Here is a 26263-nt window from a genome sequence, read left to right as displayed (position 1 = left end):
ACATTTATTCATTTATTATATTTTTTATGTTTTTATTGTAAATAAATATTAGTAAAATACTTAGTTACTTCAAAATTCCAAGTTTCCTTAGTTGTTTTTTTCCAACAGTAATAGATTCGAATCAAATGTTATAATGTGGGGATTTATCTCACAGCTTTGCTTGGATCATGGCGTAGAACTGGCTGGTTTTCTGAAAGGCCTTTGAAGAACAATGGGAAGGGGAAAATACTTTCAGAAACAAAGCTGCTGAAAAAGAGGGCGGTGCTCTTGAGCCCTACATCTTCAAAAGTTCATGATCAGCCCTCCTCCCTTTTAGTTTATATGTGAAAAAATGCTTTTCAGCAAAGATTTCGACTTGGGTTGTTTTTGCTGTGAAAATAATAGGAAAGCAATGCATCCGTCCGTAGCGTTTGTTTGCGACTCTATTGCTCGCCCCGGCCGAGACCTTTCACACAGTTGTCAGGTTTGCTGCGCTGTGTTTCAGGAAGTCTTGTCTTTCCTCTGTTCCTCCCCTCGCAGGTCACCTTTTCTTTTCTGCCTTATCTCTTCCTCTCTCTATATCATGGCACATTCAGTTATTTATAGATCCTTATCCAAGCAGTCTCAGATGCTCGGAGTGTAGGGCAATAAACAGCGGTCTGCAGTGGAGATCTCCGAGTCTTGAATTCAATCACTTTACAGTCGGTGTATTGATTGAGAGAGAGTTTATGCCAAGCTTCTCTTTGAGACATGCCGTACCCATGGCCAATGAAATCTTGCGTCCTCTAAATGTTAGCAGGTCGGTCTTGCACTAAATTAAATTTCTCCTGCACTTAATGAAAGCTCCATCATCTGTGAGTTTAGGTCGCAAAATTACAGATTTTTTTGGTACACGTACTAATGCCAGGTCCCATTATTTAATGTTGGTTAATATAATGCATTAACTAAAAGATTTCACTTTTAGTCTCACCTGCTAGTTAACTGAGTACATTTTCTACAATCTTTGGTCACTATTATTTTGTCACTTATCACTCTTAAAAGAAAAGGTTCTATTTAGAACCTAAAGGGTTCTGTCTGACGCTTCATATATAGAACATTTTAAGTGTTCATCATTTTATGGATTTAGCTTTAAGTAATGAATTTTGTTTTAATTCATTTTTTAATTTGAATTAAATTGTATGAAATAAACTGTTAAACATGAAAGTATTATGCAATCATTTAAGACATTTTTCTTTATATAAAACCTTTTTGGCACAAAGGGTTCTTCAAACTTGAGTCAAGAACCCAAGGGTTCTAAATAGAACACAGTTGAACCTTTTTTTTAAGAGCAACTGTTGTTGTCTTTCTGTGCAACTACTCCTTTCACAGAAACGGAAGAAGATGGATTGAGTTTTTGTTATTAATATGTTCGTTTTTCTGGCTTAATGTGAGGAATATTGTACGTGTGTTGCCATCTTAGACAAACTCCTACTTCTGAGGAAAAAGTTGTTGGCTGTTTTCTCTCATTTTAATCTCTTATATTTTGACTTGCAAGATGCTAAAGCCAATTTTTCAAGATAAAATTGCATTTGGCACTTCCAACTAGCATCACACAAAAATGTGAGACATTTCATTTCATGTGAGTGTGGATTATTTTTTAAAAGTACAGTCGTTCTTTTAGGAATAAAACTTTTCGTAATGAAGGAAAAAATGACTGAATTCAGCTTTAATTTTGGACCCTGTTTGGGGTTGATTAAAAGTAAATGAGAACATTTAGAAGAGAAAAGCTTTCATGAAATAAGTTTTCATGCTTCAATATTTAAAACACATTGTTTTTCACATATTCTCCATTGTTGCAGCCCCTCTCTTCCCAGTCTGTCAGTAACGCTCTGTTTAGTTCCCGTCTCTGAAGCCCCTCCATCTGAAAAACACACTGTGCTCTGATTGGTCGGCTGGACCCGTGTGTTGTGATTGGTCAAGCGCTTCGAGCGTGTTTGGGAAATGTCCCGCCCCTTACCATAACGACGAGTTTAACACACTACTAACTCACTCAACCAGGTCCCGCCCCTTTATTTAGTGTATGCCTTTGGCGGGAATTATTTAAATGAGGAATATTGTGACGTGTTTATTCCTGAAGACTACAATGGAGGCGTTTCAGGAAGTTCAGAAACAGTGACACTGATATAGAGAATAACTCCTGTCAGAGGGACTTTGTAACTTTGCTGACCTTTTTCATGCTTAAACAACAACATCACACACTAAAGAAAGATGAACATGAAAAAAGCATAATAGGTCCTCTTTAAAATTGTTTTAAAATGCAGAATCTTTTAGCATGAACTGAACATAAAACTGACAATTATTTGCTACATGCTAATGCTGTATGTTGCTATTGACAAGTCCAGTAAAAAAAACGCTTTAGGCAAGCATCCAAGGTTTTCTCCCTACGCTGAATAAACTGCTTTTGTGGGAAAACGGAATAATTTAATGAATCGATAGCCTGTCTGCTAATCTTCAACATGTTTGTTCTTAAACATTCGTTTGGGATAGATCTATTTTCAGAGTTTACACCGAAAAAAAAATGCTGTTTTATAAGAGAAGTTATGGACAATTGTGCAACAGATGGGATTCAGTTTAAGGCACTTCTCCTTTATTTCTAGCAGTGATTGACTGTTGCACTACTCTTAATGAAATTCAATGAAGTCAAGGCTGTAATGTGATTGGTTATCATGGCACACATGATCAAAATTTACCATTACTCTTTCTCCACCGTAGAGCCACGGGCTTTCGTATCCACCAATAATAAATACAGCTCTTCCAGTAATGGACGACCAGGAAGGCAGTTTTCAGATCTTATCCCGTGATGCTTTGTTCACCTCAAATGACACCTCCCTTTCCTTCGCAGTTGTCGTTAGATAAATAATGGGGTAACGTTAACCCTCGTCTTATTAGCACCTGACCAACCATTACTCAGCACGGCTTTGTTCACACACTCATCTGTTGGTGTGTATCAGGAAGGAAGTGTGCTTTGAAGAATGAGTGTCTTTGGAAGTTCATCCAGGTCACCAGAGAATTTCAGGAAGAAAGTGTTTAGAGACATCTGGAGGCTCATTTATAAAACGCATGTACGATCAGATCTGACAGGGAGTTTGAGAGGAGAATTTAATACGGCCGTATTTCAATTATGCACGCGTCACATAAACACCTTGTTTTGAGTCTCTCCTGTAGGTGAACGTTTATGCATATCTTTGAGATATGCGAGATAACCGCCAGCAGGAATATGTCAAGCTCGAGGAGGAGAGAGAATCATTTATAACCTTAAATGAAATGAACATAATTCAGCATGCAGATGAATGTCTTTAGAAGGGTTGCTGGCCTACATTTCCCTATTCATCCTTTAGCCTCTCGTCTGCTATTGTTGAAATGAAGATGAATGATTTGATTAAATCAGTCTGCTAAATGCAGTGTAATAAATGCCAAGAGCAAACAGAACACAGTACAGGGAAGAAAACATTGATGTCTTTGTTTGTTCTGGATTTATTTGCTCGTATACGCTATACAGGAATATTACACTACAGCTGAACCGATATTTGGAATAAATGTTTAACAGGAATATGGACTGTGATTGGAAAATATGCATTTATAATGTGCATATAATCACTGATTAAAAGTTTTTGCATGCATTTTTTATTGCATTCTGTATAGGTGGAGTGATTTATTTTTTATTTTTTTTGATTAATAAACATTTGTATACAGACATTTTTAAAATTCTTCAAATTGGTCTAATTGGAAGCTTTACAGTAAGGTTCAGTTTGTAAACATTAGTCATTGCATTAGGTCTTATATGAATGAACAATGAACATTATCTTTTACTGTTATATTTGTACTTTTAAATACTTTGTTAATGTTAAATTTAATTGTACAGTCGATACAATCGATACAATGTACAATACTTTTTTAACATTTCAAGTTATGAACAAATGTGAAGTAACAATAAACAAAAATAAAATGCATAAAAAGGTGTTAAGAATCATTATTATTAATACTAGTTCAATAATAACAGATTTTTATTTTACATTAATAAATGCTATAAAAAGTTTTTTGTTCACGATACCAAAAGCATTAACTAATGTCAAAAATTATACCATATATATATATATATATATATAGATCTAGATATAGATATAGATATAGATATGTACAGTGAGGAAAATAAGTATTTGAACACCCTGCTATTTTGCAAGTTCTCCCACTTGGAAATCATGGAGGGGTCTGAAATTGTCATCGTAGGTGCATGTCCACTGTGAGAGACATAATCTAAAAAAAAAAATCCAGAAATCACAATATATGATTTTTTAACTATTTATTTGTATGATACAGCTGCAAATAAGTATTTGAACACCTGTCTATCAGCTAGAATTCTGACCCTCAAAGACCTGTTAGTCTGCCTTTAAAATGTCCACCTCCACTCCATTTATTATCCTAAATTAGATGCACCTGTTTGAGGTCGTTAGCTGCATAAAGACACCTGTCCACCCCATACAATCAGTAAGAATCCAACTACTAACATGGCCAAGACCAAAGAGCTGTCCAAAGACACTAGAGACAAAATTGTACACCTCCACAAGGCTGGAAAGGGCTATGGGGAAATTGCCAAGCAGCTTGGTGAAAAAAGGTCCACTGTTGGAGCAATCATTAGAAAATGGAAGAAGCTAAACATGACTGTCAATCTCCCTCGGACTGGGGCTCCATGCAAGATCTCACCTCGTGGGGTCTCAATGATCCTAAGAAAGGTGAGAAATCAGCCCAGAACTACACGGGAGGAGCTGGTCAATGACCTGAAAAGAGATGGGACCACCGTTTCCAAGGTTACTGTTGGTAATACACTAAGACGTCATGGTTTGAAATCATGCATGGCACGGATGGTTCCCCTGCTTAAACCAGCACATGTCAAGGCCCGTCTTAAGTTTGCCAATGACCATTTGGATGATCCAGAGGAGTCATGGGAGAAAGTCATGTGGTCAGATGAGACCAAAATAGAACTTTTTGGTCATAATTCCACTAAACGTGTTTGGAGGAAGAAGAATGATGAGTACCATCCCAAGAACACCATCCCTACTGTGAAGCATGGGGGTGGTAGCATCATGCTTTGGGGGTGTTTTTCTGCACATGGGACAGGGCGACTGCACTGTATTAAGGAGAGGATGACCGGGGCCATGTATTGCGAGATTTTGGGGAACAACCTCCTTCCCTCAGTTAGAGCATTGAAGATGGGTCGAGGCTGGGTCTTCCAACATGACAATGACCCGAAGCACACAGCCAGGATAACCAAGGAGTGGCTCTGTAAGAAGCATATCAAGGTTCTGGCGTGGCCTAGCCAGTCTCCAGACCTAAACCCAGTAGAGAATCTTTGGACGGAGCTCAAACTCCGTGTTTCTCAGCGACAGCCCAGAAACCTGACTGATCTAGAGAAGATCTGTGTGGAGGAGTGGGCCAAAATCCCTCCTGCAGTGTGTGCAAACCTGGTGAAAAACTACAGGAAACGTTTGACCTCTGTAATTGCAAACAAAGGCTACTGTACCAAATATTAACATTGATTTTCTCAGGTGTTCAAATACTTATTTGCAGCTGTATCATACAAATAAATAGTTAAAAAATCATACATTGTGATTTCTGGATTTTTTTTTTTAGATTATGTCTCTTACAGTGGACATGCACCTACGATGACAATTTCAGACCCCTCCATGATTTCTAAGTGGGAGAACTTGCAAAATAGCAGGGTGTTCAAATACTTATTTTCCTCACTGTATATATATGTGTATCACATCAGATCACCACACATATTTACTCCCCACACATTGAGTGTTTTTTATAGCAGTGTCTCTCTTTCTTTTCCACCCTCAATAAACTACCTCTTTCCATAGACCATAAACCGGGTGTAAACAAGACGCTGGTTCTGTTATGTGCTGCGCTCAGTATAATTTCATTGCTTTGCCGACACTGGCCAGAATTAGACCCTAACTTGGTGATTTTTAAGCCCGCATAAAACCCATGATGGGTTTGGTGAGAGTTGATCTGGAGGTTCTTGGTTTAGAGACCTTTGACATGGCTGGCACTTTTCAAATGATCCCCTCTATATGAAAGTTTCCTCCTTTTGAAAAATTGATAAACCTGTTTATTTTGCAGGTCCTGGACTATGGTTATATTAATTAAGGTTACTTAAGGTTTTATTATGTGTATTTAACAGTCGTTTCTGCTGCTCGGGACCCCATAAGAACAGACCTGGCCCCATTTTTATTTGAGCAACGCTGCATTAGACCCAGTGAATTATCTAAATGCTGCACATAATTGTATTTCTGTTTGGTTGCCGCTAATGTGTTTCAGTTCTTATAGAAACTAAATTATGTGAAATTAACATTGTCAAAATGAATGTAATTTCCTGAATAAATCAGCTGTGATGTAATTTTGACTTTTTAATTTCGTCTGTGATGTATGTTTGACTTTGAAAGACTTTGACATGCTCAGCTCTTTCTCAGCAAGTTCATGAGAAACACCTTTAAACAATCTTAAAACAATAAAAGAATACCGTCTGATCGAAATATGTTCTTTCAAGACGGCGCTGTATTCCTATTACTCAACATTCGGGTCAAGGATTGTTCCCTATCGCCCTGTGTTAAACTTCTGCAGTCAGTTCAGCCTGAATCTAAAGGCTTCTTCCAATTTAGTTGTGTAGGTAGTTTCAGTCTTTTGACATTGGTTTTTAACATTGTGTTTATAAATTCAATTTGAAAATGTCAGATCGACTTTAATAAAATGTTCAGCATTTCAAATGGAACTACAGTGATGATGTCATTGTGACATTTGCATTCTGAATTGCATTTATTTGCATGATGAACTGTGATTAGTTTTTTTTCTTTTCTATTTAAAGTGTACATTAACCGATTTTCAACCTGCTTTGCATTCTTACAATGTTGGAAGTACTGTCTATGTAAATGAACAATGTTTACTTGTTCTCTGTGTTACCTAAACTGAGAAATTCATGTTTATTTGTCAGCAATCAAACCGACTTTTGACAGCTCCAGGGCATCCGTGAAAACTACGGATTTATTATACTTCCGCGTTTATTGGAATCGGTCGGATCAGCAGAGGGTTATTAACAGAACAGTTATTGTAAGGGTTGGGTTATCGCTGAAAAACGTATTGTACTCTGTCTACTCTTTAAACAGCATTATGGTAAAATGGGACACTATGACAACATCTTTCCTACATGGACATGGAGGTTTTTCAGATTTTCCATCACAGCTTTCTCTCCATATTTACGACTCTTTGCAATGTTTACTCTTTTAATTCTTGCACCCGGGAACATTACAAGTCGACACCATTATGACTAGAAGTTTGCTTATAAGTATTTCCTACTGAAGCAAGGCGGTATTATGGCGTACCCATAGCAGACTGGTGGGAGTGGCCTTGGATGGCAACATGCCCAGTGCATTATGGGTGTTGAAGTTTTCCTATTGGGCAAAAGGGAAGACATAAGCCTTTTGTTCTATTCAAGTAGCACTGATTATAAAAAATCTCCTTTCTATGGCAAAGCCAGACAAGTTTTATTGAAAGCCCATTTTGCCAGCGGTGAATAAACCCTTTAACATCTGCAAAGTCGCTCAAAATCATTGTCTTGATTCTCATGTCAAACCAGCTCTTGGTAACGCTTTACTATAAGCTATTGTTAATTCCAACATTTACTAATGCATTTTTAAAAAATGAACTTTGCAGAACTGTGAACTAACCTGATCAAACAATGAACAATTGTATTTTTATTAACTAACATTGACAAAAAGGAATAAACGTTGTAAAAATGTGTTGCTCACTGTTAGTTTATGTTAGTTAATACAATGAGACCTTATTGTAAAGTGCTACCAACCTATTTAAAACTTTGCAGACACAGCCGTTTCGTTCAGGAAATGCACATCTTGTTTCAGTCTGAGCTGAATATGGGATTTGTAATTCGGTAATCCTAAACCCGAACTGGTTTAAGCTCTGAACACGGTGGCAAGCAAGTGTATGTATATTTGTGCTCTGTATACTGAGATTAATCAGAGAACTACTTAACTCCGGCTTCTACTAGTCTGCCTATCACAGCACTGCAGCATCTCACACACACACACACACACACACACACACACACACACACACACACACACACACACTTAAGGCCAGGCTTATTGCCACGGTGATGGAAAAGCCATCAAGTATCTGATCCAGTGAAATACAGAGCCCAGCAGAAAAAGGGATAGGTGCTGCTGTGCTGGAGAAATACTGACACGTCACACTTTACTTCTGATGCTGCAGTGTGTGTGTGTGTGTGTGTGTGTGTGGCTTGCTCATCTCCCTCCCAGGTTTATCTGCTGCTAGTCACCACTTGTTACACACCGCAAGCACACGAGCATGCACTGAGGAGGTAATCTCCATGCTTGGATGCCAGCAGAGGGCCGTTGCTCTGGTTGGGTTTGATGTTTCGGGGTTTCATGCGGCTGATTCCAGCCCTAGCAGAAGTGTTGAGTTTTGTGCTGTGTTATCGGACGCTGGCATGTGTTACTTACTGGATGGATTTCACTTGACCTCAGTGTCAGTGCTGGTTTTCATGCTGCATGGATTGCGATGGAGCTCGAACTATAATGAACTATAATGCATCGACACAAATTCGCATGTGCACAGTTCTAGTTGTGGCCTTAAAAAAAACGTTCATGTTTGAGGCTGTGGTTTCAAAACCAGCATTTGAAGTCAACCTATGCACGCTTCTGGTGCCGAAATATAGGCAGCAAAATTATTTAGCATTAATTATTTTGGTAGGCACTCAATATTGCCTGTATCTTTTGCAGAGACAATCATCCCATAATGCACTGCAAAGAGCTCAGTAAAAAGCCCATTCAAGATGGTTGTCCATTCAAAAACTTATATTAATGTTAAGATATTTAAGATAAATACTAAAATAAAAAATAAAAAACATGAATAAATTTGGAATAATATTTAATAGTACTTTTCATGTTTTTTAGTATAGTTACTTTAAAAAAAATGTTTTTACTTAAATATTTTCAAATATGCATAATATTAAAATGCAACAATGTATTTATGAATAAATAAATAAATCATATTTATTTAACTAATATTATATTTTAATTAGATTAGATATTTTTACACCACTCTCTTGAATCTGACCATTCAGAAATTTCTGTATAATGACTGTGTAATTGCATATTTAAGGCATTATATTATAATAATCACCAGTTGTTTGTACACCTAATCATATTGATTATTCATTGAATCATTAATATTAATAAACATGAAATCTGACTAAATAACTATGTATTTTTATGCTTATTGGTGTGTTGTTAGCTAATATCAATCTAGGTTTCAGAGCAGCAGAGTCTGTAAGTGCACCATAGACGCCGTAGCTGTCATGCTTAATGAGTTTCCGTTCATAACAGTTTCAAAGCGCGTGGATTACACGGTTAACAAACAGACCTGTTTATTGAGGTGAGAGAGCAGGCATCCGCCGATCCCGCTTTGACATTTAAGCCCACGGCGGGCGCACTGTCAGAGGAGCGCCTCCATTTTTCATTGCTCTGACATTTTTCTCATTGTTAGTCTGGCGGTATTAGACAGAGCTCCTCCACGCTGAGTTAAAATGGCTGACAGAGAAAGTGGGCTCTGACACCGGAGAGACAGGGATGAGCTCGGCTTGTCACTGTCTCACACGTGGGCAGAGTTCGAGGAGCTGCTTACTGTTTTAATGACCACCAAATGAGACGCCTTTGGTCGACAGCGTGGCACGCGCGTTCAAGTCAGCAGTGTTTTTGGGGAAGGAATAAGCTGTTTCATCTCTGACAGGGACGCGGCGCGAGCGGATTATAATGGAAGCGAACGGGCAATCGGGCCTCTAATCATCATTTTAGAAGCAGCAGTGTTTACAGGAACAACCATTACACGCTTGATTGCATGTTACACTACTGCAAATGAACAGTTTTCATAGGTTCTGTGTAAAAATGTGTTCCCACGTTTATGGAAAGGCTAGAAATATTAGGGAATTTGAAAGAACTGTGTTAAAGCAATGAAAATATTTATGCGAAATGTAAACCCTAATAAGTATTTGGATGCTTTCTGACACTTAAGTCGCTCTAAAAAAGCCTCTTGTGCTCTTTTTCGTGGCGGTCAAAACATTTGTACTATATTTTAGTTCTATAATGTTTTTTATTTCATATTTTGCATTCTAGGGGATTTAATGGTACTAAATTGTATTTATGAAATAGTTATCCATTTATTCTCGGAAAATTAATTTTCCAACTTAAACTGTCGCAAATCTTGAATGCTTTGGAGCGGAAGTCGTCGTCACTTGGAATATTATTGCTGAAGTGAACTTCAATTTTTACAATTTTATGTTTATTGTTATGAAAAATGCACAAAAATACTTTTTTTTCAATTTTGATATGAAAAATTTATTTTCCAAAACACGTTTTACTCTAAAACTGTGAGAAAATCTAAACAAGTTGTGTTCCAAATTTGTGGTTGATATCACAAAAAAAAATTAGTTTTCAGTAAGACTTTGTTTGGGCGCAGTACCAAACGCTTCCACTAGATGAAATTCATTTCCCATTTATTTTCAATGCGCGAACAGTACAATAGTGTGACTATTTTTTTTTTTTCAGGACCATTTAACTTTTTCGAATCATGTCCATGATATTGTGTGTGTGTGTGTGAACTTTTAGTTTTCGTACCATTCAGATGAGATAATTACTGAAGAGAACCGGTTAAAAGGGGTGGATTTTTTTTGGTCTATTGAAATTATATTCATACATAATTGTCCAAGTGTCCAAATACGTTCTGGGGCCAAAAAAGGTGACGATCAAGATGCACACTTTCATTAGAAGAGTAATGTTTCTGCAGTGTTGTTTTAGTCATGTGGCTTGTCTTATGTTTCAGTAGTGTGTGTTGCCTGCGGATTAGTGGCAGTTGTCGGAGGACATCCCTGTTGCAGTGCTGGGATTGCATCAGCTCTGATGAATCTAATCCCAGTGACTTTCAGGAGCGAGCGGGCGGAATGCTAACAGCCCAGACTGTCAATATCAATGCCTCGCATCAACATCTCTCATCCTCTCTGCCCACAGCGCACCGTATCCACACGCCTGCCGATCACACTCTGAGCTCCGGTGTCCATGTTTTCTGTTTGACTGGGTGTATGATGGGCTCCACGCGAGCTGAACAACTCTTCATATACTAGTAAAAGAACCAATCGCATAAAACTCGACAAGAACAACTCTTTTGGAGTGACATTTTACCCCGAAATAAATGTCTCGTACTATCTTAAATACTATTTTAATTATATTTTATGCTTTTATTATTAGTAGTACTATTAGGACTATCAAGATTTTTGCATTATTATTATTATTATTAGGACTATCAAGATTTTTGCATTATTATTATTATTATTATTATTAGGACTATCAAGATTTCTGGCATTTTCATGACACACTGAATTTACCCCATATCCTCATTACTTTAACGTAATAAATGAATTATAAATAAATAAATAAAACTATATTGTTGATATTGTATTAACCCTTTAGGCGCCAGAGGTTTTTTCCTAAAACGTTCGATTTTGACATCTTAATTTCAAAAGGCTATATCTTAAAAGTGATAAAAGATAAAGACTTTCTGTAAATTAGAGAAATATTAAGGATGACCCAAAGTTTATGTAGGGATTACATTTTCCCATCTAATTTGCATATTATGACGTCATATAGTGGCGGCCATCTTGGATTATAGAATTTTCATGAAGAGTCACATGTTTAAATGATAAAATGCAGCACTTCTTTCCCCCAAAAATGTCCCTCACCTTCTGTATGCTATATTGCACAATACTGAAAGCTCAGGTAAATAGTAAGTAGTGAACAAACTGTGTAAATCATTACTAATAAATGGTAGAAACAAACTGAATGCATGTAGCGGTTGGCCTTTTGCTGTAGAGATTTTCCATTTACTACATACAGTAGGCACTCTGATTCCATGTATATGGGGCACATATTATTCATATGACACACAAACACAAGTAGACAAGACCTGTTTAGTTCAAAAGCTCACTCGCCACGCCAAGCCACAGATCATGAGTGAGATGACCAGACAAGACGAGAGACAATGTTAGTATTTTCTTTTTCTTTTTTTTCTTTTTTTTCTTTTTTTTTTGGTTGTTGTTTTTTTAGCTGACAAAGATGCACACATCACAAGGACATGAACACACAAAAAAGAACACATATTGTACACTACTAAATGGTCAGGGAAATAGATAGTAATCAACAGTGTAAATGATTACTAATAATTGGCAGACAAAAAAAATTAAAATAATTTATGTTGCAGGGCTTTTGCTGTAGAGATAATGACTCCCTATCCATCCAGGTGACATTTCTTGTAGTGTTTCATGGTGTGGTCTTGCGATAGACTATGCATAATATAGCCCCTCTGCCCCGTGTCACACCGCCTCTTCTCCTGCTACGAGCAGCAGCGCGGGCGCGGCCAGATCTGCCTCGCGCGCGCGCCGAGTGTGCACAGCTCGGACTACTGTCATTGTCATTGCGACTCCCCACCCTGCCTCCACGTTGCCCCCTAACTGTCCTATGAATACTCCGACCTCGTCTAACATACCCAGTGGCATTAGACAAAGCCTCCACCACTATACTGTTGCCGCGATTGCGGAGACGCACACGGTCACCATGGCTAGCGCGGTAAAAATCTCCCGCGGCCGCCTCGTTCCCCACAACACTAACACGCCTGCTAACTTCGCGATGAACACTCCGACCCCGGGAAACATTGTTCCCACCACTGACATTGGGCAAAGGAGCATATATATTGGGCAAAGGATTCACCGTTTGTGCTTGGTGTAGGGCTATACTTTCACTTTCAGAATCACCGTCATTTTCTGAAGGCAGATAACGTTATTCCCCTTCAGAATTAGGGTCCGCGAATAGAAGACCCAACACTTCATTGCGGGTAAGCTTTATTGATGCCATTAGATAATAATAATAATAATAATCTAATGCAAATACTCGCTGACGTTGACAATATTGCTCTGATAAAATGGCTCACTCCCACACTAGCTCCACTTTTGTTCGCACTGATTCAATGCGCTCTAGCTCGAAGATTTTGTATAGAAACATGACGTTTTTTTGAGTCGGGGATGAAGTATGACATGTCTGCCAACTAGTGGAGGGGAGGTCGAACGAAATTTGACACCCTATTTGACAAAATCGGCCGCTTTATTCAGTGCCGCATCTTGTCGAGTAAACTCGACCGTGGCGCCTAGAGGGTTAATTTGAGGAGGAAATATAACTAGAAAAATGCATTTCTGGAGGAACTGCAAAGTGTGCTTGCTCGGGTGCGGTTCACTAACGTTAGCAGGTAGTGGATAAGGGTGCGTTGAAGTTTGCTTGATCTGAGAATTTCAACAATAGTACTCAAGATTGTGCAAAAAGATGAAAAGTTATGTAAGAGACATGTCTGCAATGTAGACTAGTGCCAATGGCATTGTTTATGTGGCTTGGTTGTTGGTTTTGAAATAATTGGTTATATACAGCAAAGAGTGGGAGTGTTTTGGGTGATGAAATAGTATTGAAAAGAAGTTGACAGTCTTCATTTACTGTATCCAATAAGCCAATACAAAACTCACCCAGTTGTTCTGTGGTTGAGTGTTCCCTTTGATTAGGAACAAATTTACTATCTCAAATTAAGGTCTACCGTAATTAGCGATGCTTTGATTGCTGCTGTCAAGATGGTTGTCTTCACCTACACAGAAACGCTGATTTTTATAGCCTACCGTCAGTCCTCATATTGTAATTAAATTAAAAACGCTATCAGTTTCACTATTAGCTTGCTCTGGCGATGCAATCGCAACAACATGGATAACGCTGTTTGGCCTTGCCAAACTTTATATGACATATGCGCCATTTGCTAGAGTTACACATCCCGCTGCCATTTCAGGGCTTGAATTTCGGTGCGGGAATGTGGGGATTGCGCATAATTTAAACCATTCCCGCAAGGTTAGCTTTTATAGTGCGAGAAATTCCCGCACAAATATATTCGCTTAATCTCAGAACAAATGATTAAAAAATAAATTCACAGATGCGAGAAAAAAGTTGTCAAACTGTCTTTTATTTTCGAATTGAATTCCTCAATCAGCGCTGGACCGGCATTCTCTGTCTTCCGCTGAGTCCTGGCCGTAGACAGATCATATGTTTCACGCTGTCAATGCGCTGATCTTATTCACACTATCGAGTGTAGGTGCACCATTCTAACATTGAGTCATAATGAGCTGTTTGTGAAGAAATTATCTGCTTACAAATTATGCCATTTTAATCACGAAATTGAAGCATTAAAAAACAATTTGGTCTTTACGGTGTGCGAGTGATAGAGCGCGGCAGCAACAAACCAACTGATCAGCTTGCAGCGTAACAACATTGAATGCTCGGCCGAACAGCTGATCATAGCTGTACAGGGCGCCTTATTATTTTTCATCTCCATAAATATATCTAGTAGTAAAGCTAATGCAAGGGCTAGAAATCAATTAATCTTTTGCTGATACTTCCTTGTCATCATGGAGAGCGCAGTTCATGGTTGCATAGCAATGACAGACGCCACGGGAGAGCAAGCGTGAAAGGAGACAGCGGCGCGCCCGCGCTTTCCACTTGTTTTTGTTGAACATCAAGAACATTCTTGTTAGCAAAACATTCTTAGAACATATTTTTTGTTACCTAAGGATCGTATAAATAAGTATTATAATTACATAAAGTTTCTGAAAGTTTCGTACCCTGTTTGAAGCAGATCCCTTATTTATTTCTTATGGTTTTAACGACAGACAGTACTAGACGATTGTGCAAAAACAATCTAGCTACTGTTAATTTGTTTGAAAGTCTGGTTAACATGAGATATGATACGATACAGTACGACAGTTATACAATTATTCGATATATGTTTCGGACAGCTTATACATAACTGAGAACGACTGACAAACATTTCTTTAGTAGGAGGAGTAGTAGTCTTTCCATCACCCGAGTGTCCTGAATGCTTCATTATGTATGTGTGGGTGAGGTGTGAAATATTAATGCTTTTGGTTTGAGGCGTTCTTCACAGACACTAAAGCCTTTTAGAGTTTCTAAACTCTATGTCCCCGACCTGAGCGTCTCGAGCCTTATTTTTAAGATGGAGAGCTTACCTTTTAGCTGTTTCCGTCCAGCCCCACACAACAGGGTATTTATAGTCTCTGCTGCCTTTTGCTCACATTGCTCTGCAGGAAGCTTGACATTTTGACTGGCCTGAGATACTTTCACATTCACGACCACAGGGCAGGACCTTCAGCTGTGAAGGTGAGCTGGGTTTTTTTTTGCATCCTAAGAGCCGAGCAGGGGTGTAGTGCTGGTGGTCTCAGGTTTGGGTGAGATTTTGATGTTTTTTAGCTTTGTAATGGACTTTTTAGATGTTTTCGTGTGGTCTGAGGGAGCTTGTCTGCCGAGTCTATTGTGAACTTGCTGAGCTGTTGGAATAAGTAACTTGTGAAAACACATTTTCCACAGCGCTGACAAACTGTGAAGAGAAACATGTCTTTTCTCAAGGGAACTGCAGAAACATGCAGTGATGAGTCAGGGGTTGTCAGTGATGTTTCAAAGTCACTGATGGTGATGTGGGCGTGGCCACTTACACCTTATGCAAATTAATAAGTGATGTGCCGACTACCAATAGGCTTTTTGAGCTGTTATTATTTACTGTACACTCCACCACTGAAACACTTTTGAAATTGTGATCGCTTTGTTCAGGTATAGCGACAAAACATTTCCGGCAATGATATAATTCCTAAAGCCAGCAAACTGTGGGATCTGATTTGTGAGCATTTTGACTGCGGTCCTATTCACACTCGACCTACTAACAACTGTATGTATGAAATGGTTATCAAACATTTTTGAATATTATTTTATTCAAAATTGTATATTATTATTTGTTTTATTATATAATACCAGTTATATTAATATTATTTTAATGTTGTTGACTGATTTTTGTTTGCATTTTTTACATTTTATTTTATATTAGTATTATGTTTTTTTTTTTTATGTATCACAGCATTTATATAAATATTATTATTTTAAGGTTATCAGCTAGTATTTTATTTTAATTTTCCATTTTATATAGTTATTTATTTATTTATTTATTTTATTATACATCACCATTCATATTAATATTATTATTTTAAGATTATCAACTGAAATGTTTTATATTACCATTTTTATATTTTATTTTACATTATTATAATATACTACACAAATTATGTTAATATTATTATTTTAAAGTTATCGACTGCTATTTTTATAGTTTGTTATTTTTATATTTGATTCTATATTTTAAATTATTTATTTTTTATATATCACACCAATTACATTTATATCACTATTTTAAGATTATCTACTGATAGGTTTTTTTAATTATCATACCAATCATATTTATTCTCAAATGTTTGAACATAGAAATGCAAAAACTATTAATTTTTTTAAATGTTGAACTCTGAACTGCTCAAGCAGAAAAGCAAAAGTATGAGGGTCAAACCAATTATCATTTTAATTATTTTGAAGGGGCCTGTCAGACATTTCACATCTCTAGAAGCACTCGACCCTTTTGAATATTTTAAAATATTTAATATAAATATTTTGTAGTTTTCAGCTACCAATAAGACTGAATCACTCTCTGCTTGGATTCTACAGATTTTTCCACAGATTTGCCCAACAAAATTGAGAAAATGTAAGAAAAAGTGTCATAACGAAATAACTGAATATAACAGAATTAGCAGGCACAGGGAACGTGCGAATCTAGCTGATAATAGAGCACAATTACTGCACTGGATTGTGATGAGGTCAATGACTGGCTTCCTGTTTTCTGCTCCAGTGACTGGCTCTCTCATTCGATTGCCATTGATTGGAGCTTGCCTCACAAAATGCCTTTGCAAATTGACTCACAACCACAAGCAGGGCGTACATAATGAACCTTTATGGAAATGAAAGACTGCACCAAACACAGAGCCTCGATTCACAAGCCTCGGTAGAAGCCGTGCGACATAAGAGCCTCAAAGAGAACAGATTTTATTGCTGGGGGAGTTTAATCTCTAAATGTTTACCTGAATCAACAAGTTGATACATTTCATTTTGGCAATCAGTGGGCGAATCTCATGAAAACATGTCCAGGTCACATTTCACCTCAATATTTAAACACAAAAAGAAAGGAATTATATACTGTATAAAGAAAAGTCTGTTTCAAAGACCATTTAAACCTGTTTTTTTATTTTTTTATTTATTTATCAAAGCGATGAATTAAAACATAATGCTTCATTATTACTTTAAGTCATTAATTATAAATATTTCACAATTAGGATTTAATTTAATTTATTTATTTATCAAAGCTTATTCTCAATCTCATTACTGTAGTGCAATGAATTAAAACATAAAACCAGTGCATCATTACTTCAAATCATTAGTTATAAATATTTTACAATTTAGTTATGATTTAATTTAATTTATTAATTTATTTGTTTTATTAAATTATTTATTCAATCATGTATTTGTTTATTTACTTATTTAGTTATTAAATGTTCATATTTATTTTATTTCTTATTTATTTATTTATTTATTTATTTTCCTCCGGTAATTTTTTTATTATTATGATAGTGGGTTTGTGGTAATGCAATCTATCATGTAAATAATATCTAAATGTAAAAATAGACTAAATATAGGCCTACTTGTTAAATAAATGTCTTATCAACTTTTGGGTTAACTTAACTTTACAATTGTTTTAGGGTTAAATAACCTTTCCTCATACGTTCTAGCATTTCACTTTATAATGTTGGTTTTAGATCATTGTTGTATTGCCCGTTTTTTTTCTATACATTAAAGGTAGTGCATCAAATACTGTCATGAATAAATACTTTACAATTGAATTAAGATTCATATTTTTTTACCTCATTAATTTTTTTTTCTTATGAGACTAGGTTTTGTGGAAACAATTCAACACATAATTTCTTCATAATTCCTCCTTTTGATTTGACAGTTAAATATGACCCAGACGTGTCCTTGACAGGTTTCGTATTCGCCCTAATAATGATCACACATACACACACACACTGACCTATTTCTCAACTAGCCTTTTTAAAAGATCTCCATGTTTCTAGAATGAAACATGGAGCCTGTAACACACAGTTATAGCGCTGAGTCTTCATAACATGACCTCGTTTGAGGCTGAGATTTTAAAAGCCCTCGGAAATCAAGTGCCGAATGACCTTTCTCAGCGCTCAGCAGCATCCATCAGAATAATACTGAGCGGACAGAGAAAGCTCTCGCCCGAGCGTGCAAATGCAGCATGATTTTACAATCAACTCGATTCATTTTATATGTTCCGCTTAGGGGTGTAACGATACCCTCATGTCACGATTTGATATCACGATACTGAACTCACAATGCCATGTTATTGCGATACTCTGCGCTGTTGATTAAAATGCTACATTTGCTATTACATTGTGGGCGTAAATGAATATCTTGGACTTGGTGCTGGAAACCCAATGCACAGGACAATAGAGACACCAGAGTAACAATATTCATGATTCTGAAGCTGAAAATACATAATTATTTTAGACGAACATTGCACTCTGTCGCTGACTAGATATATTTAAAATAATGTAGGCCGCTTTTACTGGTAACATAAGACATCTGGCATTATCAGGACACACAAATATTCCCCAATTGCATTATTATTCATTATATTCAACATTATATATAGTAGTTTAATGTAGTACTGGCACTAAAACTGTGAAAACTTTTTTCTCACACAGAAATATTTATTTTGGGTGAATTATACACAATATATACTGTCACTATCCACTATACATATTGATGCATTTTAGAATTACACCCCTAGTACAAGCATCTGCTCAGTCGATCTCTACCGCTTTCTCAGTGTCGACTCTCTGATTGAGACGGCCATCCGAATGCAGTTACTGCTGAGTCATGGGGAAAACAGAGGGAAGAAAGAGCTCGTTCATTTGCACGGATCCAGAGCAGCTCTCGCTCATTCGCTCTCCAGAATTGTGCCAGCATTACTCATAGAGACAATCATAAAACTGGCCAGCTATTTATAGCGCCGTCCAGCTTTTTATGTAGGTCAAAAATCGTTATGTAGGTCAAAAATCGGAGGATTTCTCCGCAGGTGGGCTGAGACTTGTGGGCCAGAACCAGACAGAGCTTCACAACTACTAAAGGAGTCGACTAGCAATGTCCGATTCCTGGATGAATCGTTCTTTTGAGTCGGATCGTTTCAGTCATCTAAGAATTCAAGCAGTTTTTGAGTGAACTTGCGAGGGGGGGAAAGTGAAAGCAACAGTGTCTTATATATGAGTCAAGAAAAAAATACCAAGATTCAAGATTGTATGAGTTTTATCAACATGTGTATAAAACAGAGATGGTTTTAATAAACAGAATTTTATTTATGCTAAAACTTTTTCAGCCAAGGATGCAAATGAATGTCAGTATTGTTTTATGTACTGTAAATGTATATTAGGTATATTTAGGTTTTCTAAACAATTTTATTTTGAGCCTGACTTGAGCAGCACATCCATGTATATTTTCTATTTTATTTTACTTTATTATTTTATTAATTTTTTATTTAGTTTTGTATTTTTTTTTTTCATTTAGCTTTATATTTAATTATTTTATTTTAAATTAAGTTTTGTGTTTAATTAGATTTTTTTTATTTGACTTTTGTATTTTATTGATTTTGTTTTAATTTAGCTTTATATTTAAAGGGCCACTATTATGGATTTTTGAAAATGACCTTTCATGTAGTGTGTAACATAGCTCTAAGTGAATGAAAACATCCTGCAAAGTTTTAAATCTGAAAGTGCACCGTATATAAAGTTATGGTCTTTCAAAAGTAAGAGTCGACTCTGAGTCAATGAAATTAATCGTTTTTCAAACAAGTCATACGCCGCTTCGTTGTGACGTCAAGACTAGTGCTGTAGCGGTGCGTCGATGACGTCGCTGCGTCGGCGTCAAAATTACGTCGACGTCATATTTTTTGCGTCGACGCTTCTTTATTTTTTTTTTTTTTTTTTTTTGGTACCATTCCCGGAGGTACAGCTCGCCACACACACACCGCCCGCCGTGTTATTCTGTCATGTTTTCTCCCTTTCTTTCCAAACCGCGACAAACGCCAGTCTCCTTTCTCTGCAGAATGTGATAAATCCGCTCAACCAATCACAGCGCACCATTCCACGCATTGTAAACAGTAACGGCGGCGCTTTGAATACACCCGGCATCCTAGTTTTCCTGATCTACTTTGCACTTTTTGATCAACAAACAAACAAAAAAATGAATACATTTGACGGCATTGATGAACCTGTGGTGGATTCTGCCGTAGGGAAGAAACGTAAGCCATCGAAATCTAATCATTTACGTGAGGAGATTAACAAGATGAGGCACGCGGGAGGAAGAGAAATGCCGACTGTTGCTTGTTCTCACACGACAGCGTCAAACTTATGTCGAATGCTGACACGTGAACCCCAAGGGATCTTTTAAAAAACTTTCAATTCTTGTACTCAGTCAACGAAAACCGAGTAGGACCAAGCAGGACCATTTTACTGCTGATCGCCGTCAAAAAATTTCAGAAGGTATTTCTTAGCGATGGCTGATTGAATGTAGCCTATGTTTAGTCCAGTACGTGCTAAATATAAGATTAGTATTGACCGAGTTCAGAGGCTGTCATGTGGATCAACTTACTTTGTTGTGTATTTTCAACAGTTTCAATATGAAAAATAACTTTTATATTGATTCAATGGATTAATTGCATTTAAAAAAAATCTGGATTTGAATTATTTATGTTATTATAACCTAAAGATGCTATGTGAAAGTTTGAAACAGAAAATAGTGGTTTTCATCTTGCCACTTTCTTGGTAAAGAAAATAAATTTTTTACTCAAATTAATCAAAATGGATTTATCACGTTTATACTATATTATTCAGAAGTAAACATTGTAGCTGACAGTGTGTTTATGTCAGAATGTTTATTTTTTAAACCACAACCTTCTAAGTGCTTCTTTTACTGATATATTTAACAATATCTTTTGCATTTCTCATCCAAACATCGTCAAACTTGGCACTGCACTTACTCGTGCCCAGACAGCTGTCGAGTTTGAAATCCATCGGAGTAACGGTTCGAGAGATATGCGAATAACAGACAGGATAATTAATTCAAATTAGTCGTTAGATTAGTCGACTAATCGATAAAATAATCGCCCGACTAATCGTTTAATAAATAATCGTTTACCCCAGCCCTAGTCAAGATGAAACATTAGCATATTGCCCGCCCACTTATTGCACGCGCAGACACCAGGGAAAACTTGAACCTCAAACCTTCAGCTGATTCCTGTGGATACTGGATAGCATCATGTCGAGGAGACGCTGTGCTCTATAATGTGAAGGTAAAGCCAGTTTTTTTTCACTGCCCAAGGACGAGCATGAGAAGAATCAGTGGTTAAAGTTAATCTTTACCATGATATCACAGCAGTATAATCCTAAACTTTTGCTGTGTTCCCTTTATTTCACTGACGACTACTTCTCAAATCTCGGAGTTCAATGCAGGATTCGCAAACCGCTTGCTCTTGAAAGATGGTGTTCAAAATACTTAGTTTTGAGTTTTATATTGTGTAGGTCTCCTGCTAACTGGCTAACTCACGTTATCACTGTCTTACTGAAACACTTCTGCTAATCAGCTGTGGGCCACTATTACCTATAACTGTGTCTATTAATGCAGATTGTCTATCATTCTCACGACTTTGAGGAAAGATTAAGCATGGAGCAAGATTTGTTTTACCAACGTTTATGTTACATCAGTCATTCACACTAGAGCTCGGCTAACGTATGCAGTTACTGATACAGTTTCCACATGTTCACCGCAATAAATTAGAAAAATACTCTGTAAATAAATAAGTAACGTTATAAGTAAAATAATCGGTTTGTTGATGGACATGCACTTGTTAATGCTAATGATGAGGAATTACAGTTACAACATCTCATAATGTACCTCAAACTGAGTAGTGTATCACTGAGAAACTTCTCGCTCGAGTCGTCCTTGCGATGGAGGTTCGGGTTGAATAACTTGTTCTTCCAGTGTTTCATCATCGGACTCGCGCTCGCATCGATATGATAAAATCAACGTCATTGTTCGGTACTGTCTTTAGTTTACGGTGTAGGAAGCCTCAGGACAGCTGACGTTGTTATGGCAATGGGCGTTTTTGTTTTCGACGCGCGCTGTACGCGGTAAACCAATCACAACAGACTGAGCTGTCTGGCCAATCAGAGCAGAGTAGCTCATGGAAAGGAGGGATTTAGAGAGATTGATTCATCTGACAAGTCGTTTGAGAATCACTGAAAATGTTGTGATGATGTCAAATGTATTTTATGAGAAAATTAAACCGATGCATGTAAACCTGTTGTAGGAGACTCCAAAACAACATTAGGAAACTTTAAAATAGCATAATAGGGGCACTTTAATCATTTTTCTTTTTTAGCTTTGTATTTAATTAAATTTTTACATTTTGTATTTAAATGTAATTTATTTTTATAATTATTTTATTTTATTTAGAAAAAGAAAAAGAAAAAAGAAACTTTTGGACTCAGTAACCTTAAGCAAAGACAGCAGATTGCAAATGGCATTCTTAATTCAAGAAACTGAATGGCAGTGGTAACGGAGATGGTTGACACAGACCAAGAGTGTCGACTGGTGAAGAAGTAAGCTTTCAAGCATTCCACTCAAGTATTTCTTTTCAATGTCACTCTTCATTTAGCTCTTCACGACTCTTGAATATCATGTACAAATTCAGCCTTCTCCAGTCCTTTTGTGAGTGGCAGCACTATCAGATCCTCTCTGTGTGAAAAGCACCCTGTGTACTTGAGATGCCCTCTAGCTCAAAATAAAGACATGTTGTATGTATTTTTGCGAGAGAAATATTCATTCTACCTCTCTTAATTGACTGTGCTGTTAGTCGCAGTGGGAAATAGTGTCACAGTATAAAGGCATCATAAATCTTCAAGCCTTCTGATGCTGCATGGGAAAAGATTTATGATCCTCACCACTGCTGCTTTCCTTTGCCCTTTTTTACACCATGCAGGACTTCGGTACATGATACATGTATATAACTTAAAAGATGCTCAAGCCTCCATTATTAAATTGAAAATGTCACATTAAAGCGTGCAACGACTTGGGCTGTTTCTGTGAAGTTAAAAGTAACAAGGAAGCAGTACAATCTTGTGATGTTGATTTTATACAGTCCAATGAACAAGACTTTAATATTCAGTAACTTACATTTTAGATAGGCTACAATATTTGTTTGTTTTTTACATAATTTTTTCAACAAAAATAATTTCAATATTTTCACATCAGAACCGTTGCAACATCAATCAACACACTGGTGGCATTTAGTTTCTGAATGAATCAGCGTTTTGAGCAAATTAATTGAATGAATGATTCAGTGTCTCATAAAGACACTTGCTGTGTCCCAATTCGCCTACTTGTACTACGCCATAAATTACGTACTCTTTTTGTGCAGAAAAAGTACATACTTTTGGGTGTGTAGCAGAAGAGTAGACAAGCTTTGGGAGAAACGATCACGTCTTAAAATTGCATGTTTACGCACATCTGTCGCCGTAAATTGCCCTGTCAATCATCTAGTCTCAGTTAACATCCTCCACATTTAATTTCACTTAATTTCCTGCCGTATTGGAGAGAAAAGAAGCATGCTGATCTTCCTGTTGTGGGTCTTTCATGTGGAAAACTCTCCTCATATTAATGCATAATGAGGCTTGTAAAAGTTAATGACCAAACTGATCTTTATAAAAGTTCACATTGTTGTTGCAGGTGAAATATAACACGGATAACATTAAATAAATATTTTTTTATATCAGGATAAATATTGTGTATACGTCACTCAAACACTTTTATCTAAAGCTCTCTACTTAACCGTCGGTTACACACATCCGTCATGTTTGTAGTTTTTTAACACTTTTTGTGTTTGTAGTTCTGAACCAAATCCAGCTCCAAAACGCAATGGTTTGTGGGTAATATTAGCCATTAAAGTGTGTGGCCCTGTCCCAAATGGCACCCTAAACACTGGCGGTCTTCCTACAAGTCCGCACTTTCGTGACGTAACGCCGCTTAGTATGGACATTGGGACGCAGTGACTCGCTTGTTTCGTTCTTCAGTGAATCTGTGTTTGATAACGAATAGGTTGAATTAATGATTCAATTGTGAAGACGGTCATTTGTCACCACCTACTGGTGTAACTGAAAAAAACATCCACTATATGTGTGTAGCATTCAAAAACAAGTTTTTCTGTTCCGATGTAAAAAAAAGTGTAATTTATTCCAGTGATCAAAGCTGAATTTTCAGCATCATTACTCCAAAAATCATTCTAATATGATGATTTGCTGCTCAAGAAACATTTCTGATTATTATCAGTGTTTAGAATGGTTGTGCTGCTTCATATTTCTGTGGAAACCGTGATACAATTTTTGCAGAATTGAATTTTTGATGAATTGAAAGTTCAAAAGAGCAACTTTTTTTCGAAATAGAAATCTTTTGTAACATTTTAAATGTCTTTACTGTCATTTTTAATCATCCTTCAGTGTATATATAATCTGATATTGCTCATTTAAATTTCACATTGGGTGGCAAGTGCAAACATCTTTTAAACTTGTGGCATGTGTTAAGTGCATAAACTTGCGTACGCTGACTTTGAGATGGAAATACAAGCTAGTAAAAAATAGTACCACGATGTTATAACTTGCACTGCCTCTGAAACGACTTTCCTTTTCAACTAACCTCATGAATGCCTCCTACTTTATTAACCCCTCAAACCATCAAGCTCCATTTTTGCTTTATAATGACTACTTGTCGCTCTCCAATTAATCCCCAATGGATAAAAAGTCCCTGCATTTCTTTCAATCTTTAAATATCCAGAAATGTGTCGCATTACAGAAGTAAAATGTGTTGCTAACGGCGCCTCATTCAGATCTATTAGCATACACCGCTAGCTCTTCTCATAACAGCGCTCTCTGATTTACCGTTGTCATAAAGAGACCCAGGGCCAATTAGATTTGTCTAGGTCATGTTCATGGATGGGTAATTTGCCAATGCAACTCTAAAGGCTGACTGGATGTCTTTCTCTCTCCTCCATGACTCAGTCGAGCTTCAAAGTTAATTTGAGGTCAATCATAACCTCAGATATCAGACTCGATCCAAGTCTGCTGGCACGCGAACAGCCACAGCTGGGGTTTGATCTGCTCGTGCCAAACCTGCGTCCGGTTACTACTGAGAATCCAAGTAATCTTCCTTAATCAATGCTAATGTCTTCAGGATATTAACTACTGGCTTAGGGACCTTAGTGAGGCTGCAGTGACCCTACTTGAGTCGTTTACATGACATTTTTTAATCTGATTAGTCTAGAAATCATACTCCCAACGTTTTGCTAACTCCCAACGTTTTGCTGCGTACATGAAGTTATGAAAATGTTATTTCTGAATGCTCTCTGAACGTTCAAAAAGTCCAGTTTTTTAAATGTTTTAAAAACCACGCGAATATGCGAATTCTGTTTTATCATTTTGCAAACATTATGGGAAAGTTCGTTTTGAATGTTCTTAAAGGGTTAGTTCACCCAAAAATGAAAATTCTGTCAGTAATTACTCACCCTCATGTTGTTCCAACCCCGCAGCGCTTCTGGGTTGTACATCAGAACGTAGGCTCACTATTGGCCGACGCTGGTCATGTGTGTGATGCGTGTGACGTACAACCCAGAAGCGCTGCGCTGTTACACTACGTGAACTCACGCCAGAGGCCCATAAAGAAGAAAATGAATAGTTGAATAAAGTCGTTATTTTTGTTTGTTTTTTGCGTACAAAAAGTATTCTCGTCACTTGATGAACTTATGGTTGAGCCACTGGAGTCTCTTGGACTATTTTAAACATTGTCTTTACTAACTTTCTGGGCCGACAAGGTTCAATAACATAGAAGCCTGTGAAGGAGTGAGCCAGCTCTCAGATTTAATCAAAAGCATCCTAATTTGTGTTCCGAAGATGAACGAAAGTCTTACAGGGTTGGAACAACATGAGGGTGAGTAATTACTGACAGAATTTTCATTTTTGGGTGAACTAACCCTTTAAGCATGTAGTAGTTTTTAATAAATGATG

General features: G+C 37.0%; 1 protein-coding gene across 4 annotated transcripts in view; it reads left to right on the top strand.

Moving 5' to 3' along the window:
- inpp4b (inositol polyphosphate-4-phosphatase type II B) overlaps positions 1-26263 on the top strand; it is a 181739-nt gene that overhangs the window by 44856 nt on the left and 110620 nt on the right. The gene's annotated exons all lie outside the window — the stretch shown is intronic.

The sequence above is a fragment of the Abramis brama genome (genome assembly GCF_963993115.1).
Source record: "Abramis brama genome assembly, chromosome: 2".
In the NCBI taxonomy this organism is placed as follows: domain Eukaryota; kingdom Metazoa; phylum Chordata; class Actinopteri; order Cypriniformes; family Leuciscidae; genus Abramis; species Abramis brama.
Note: the sequence above shows the minus strand (reverse complement) of the source record. Positions and strands in the feature narration are given on the sequence as shown.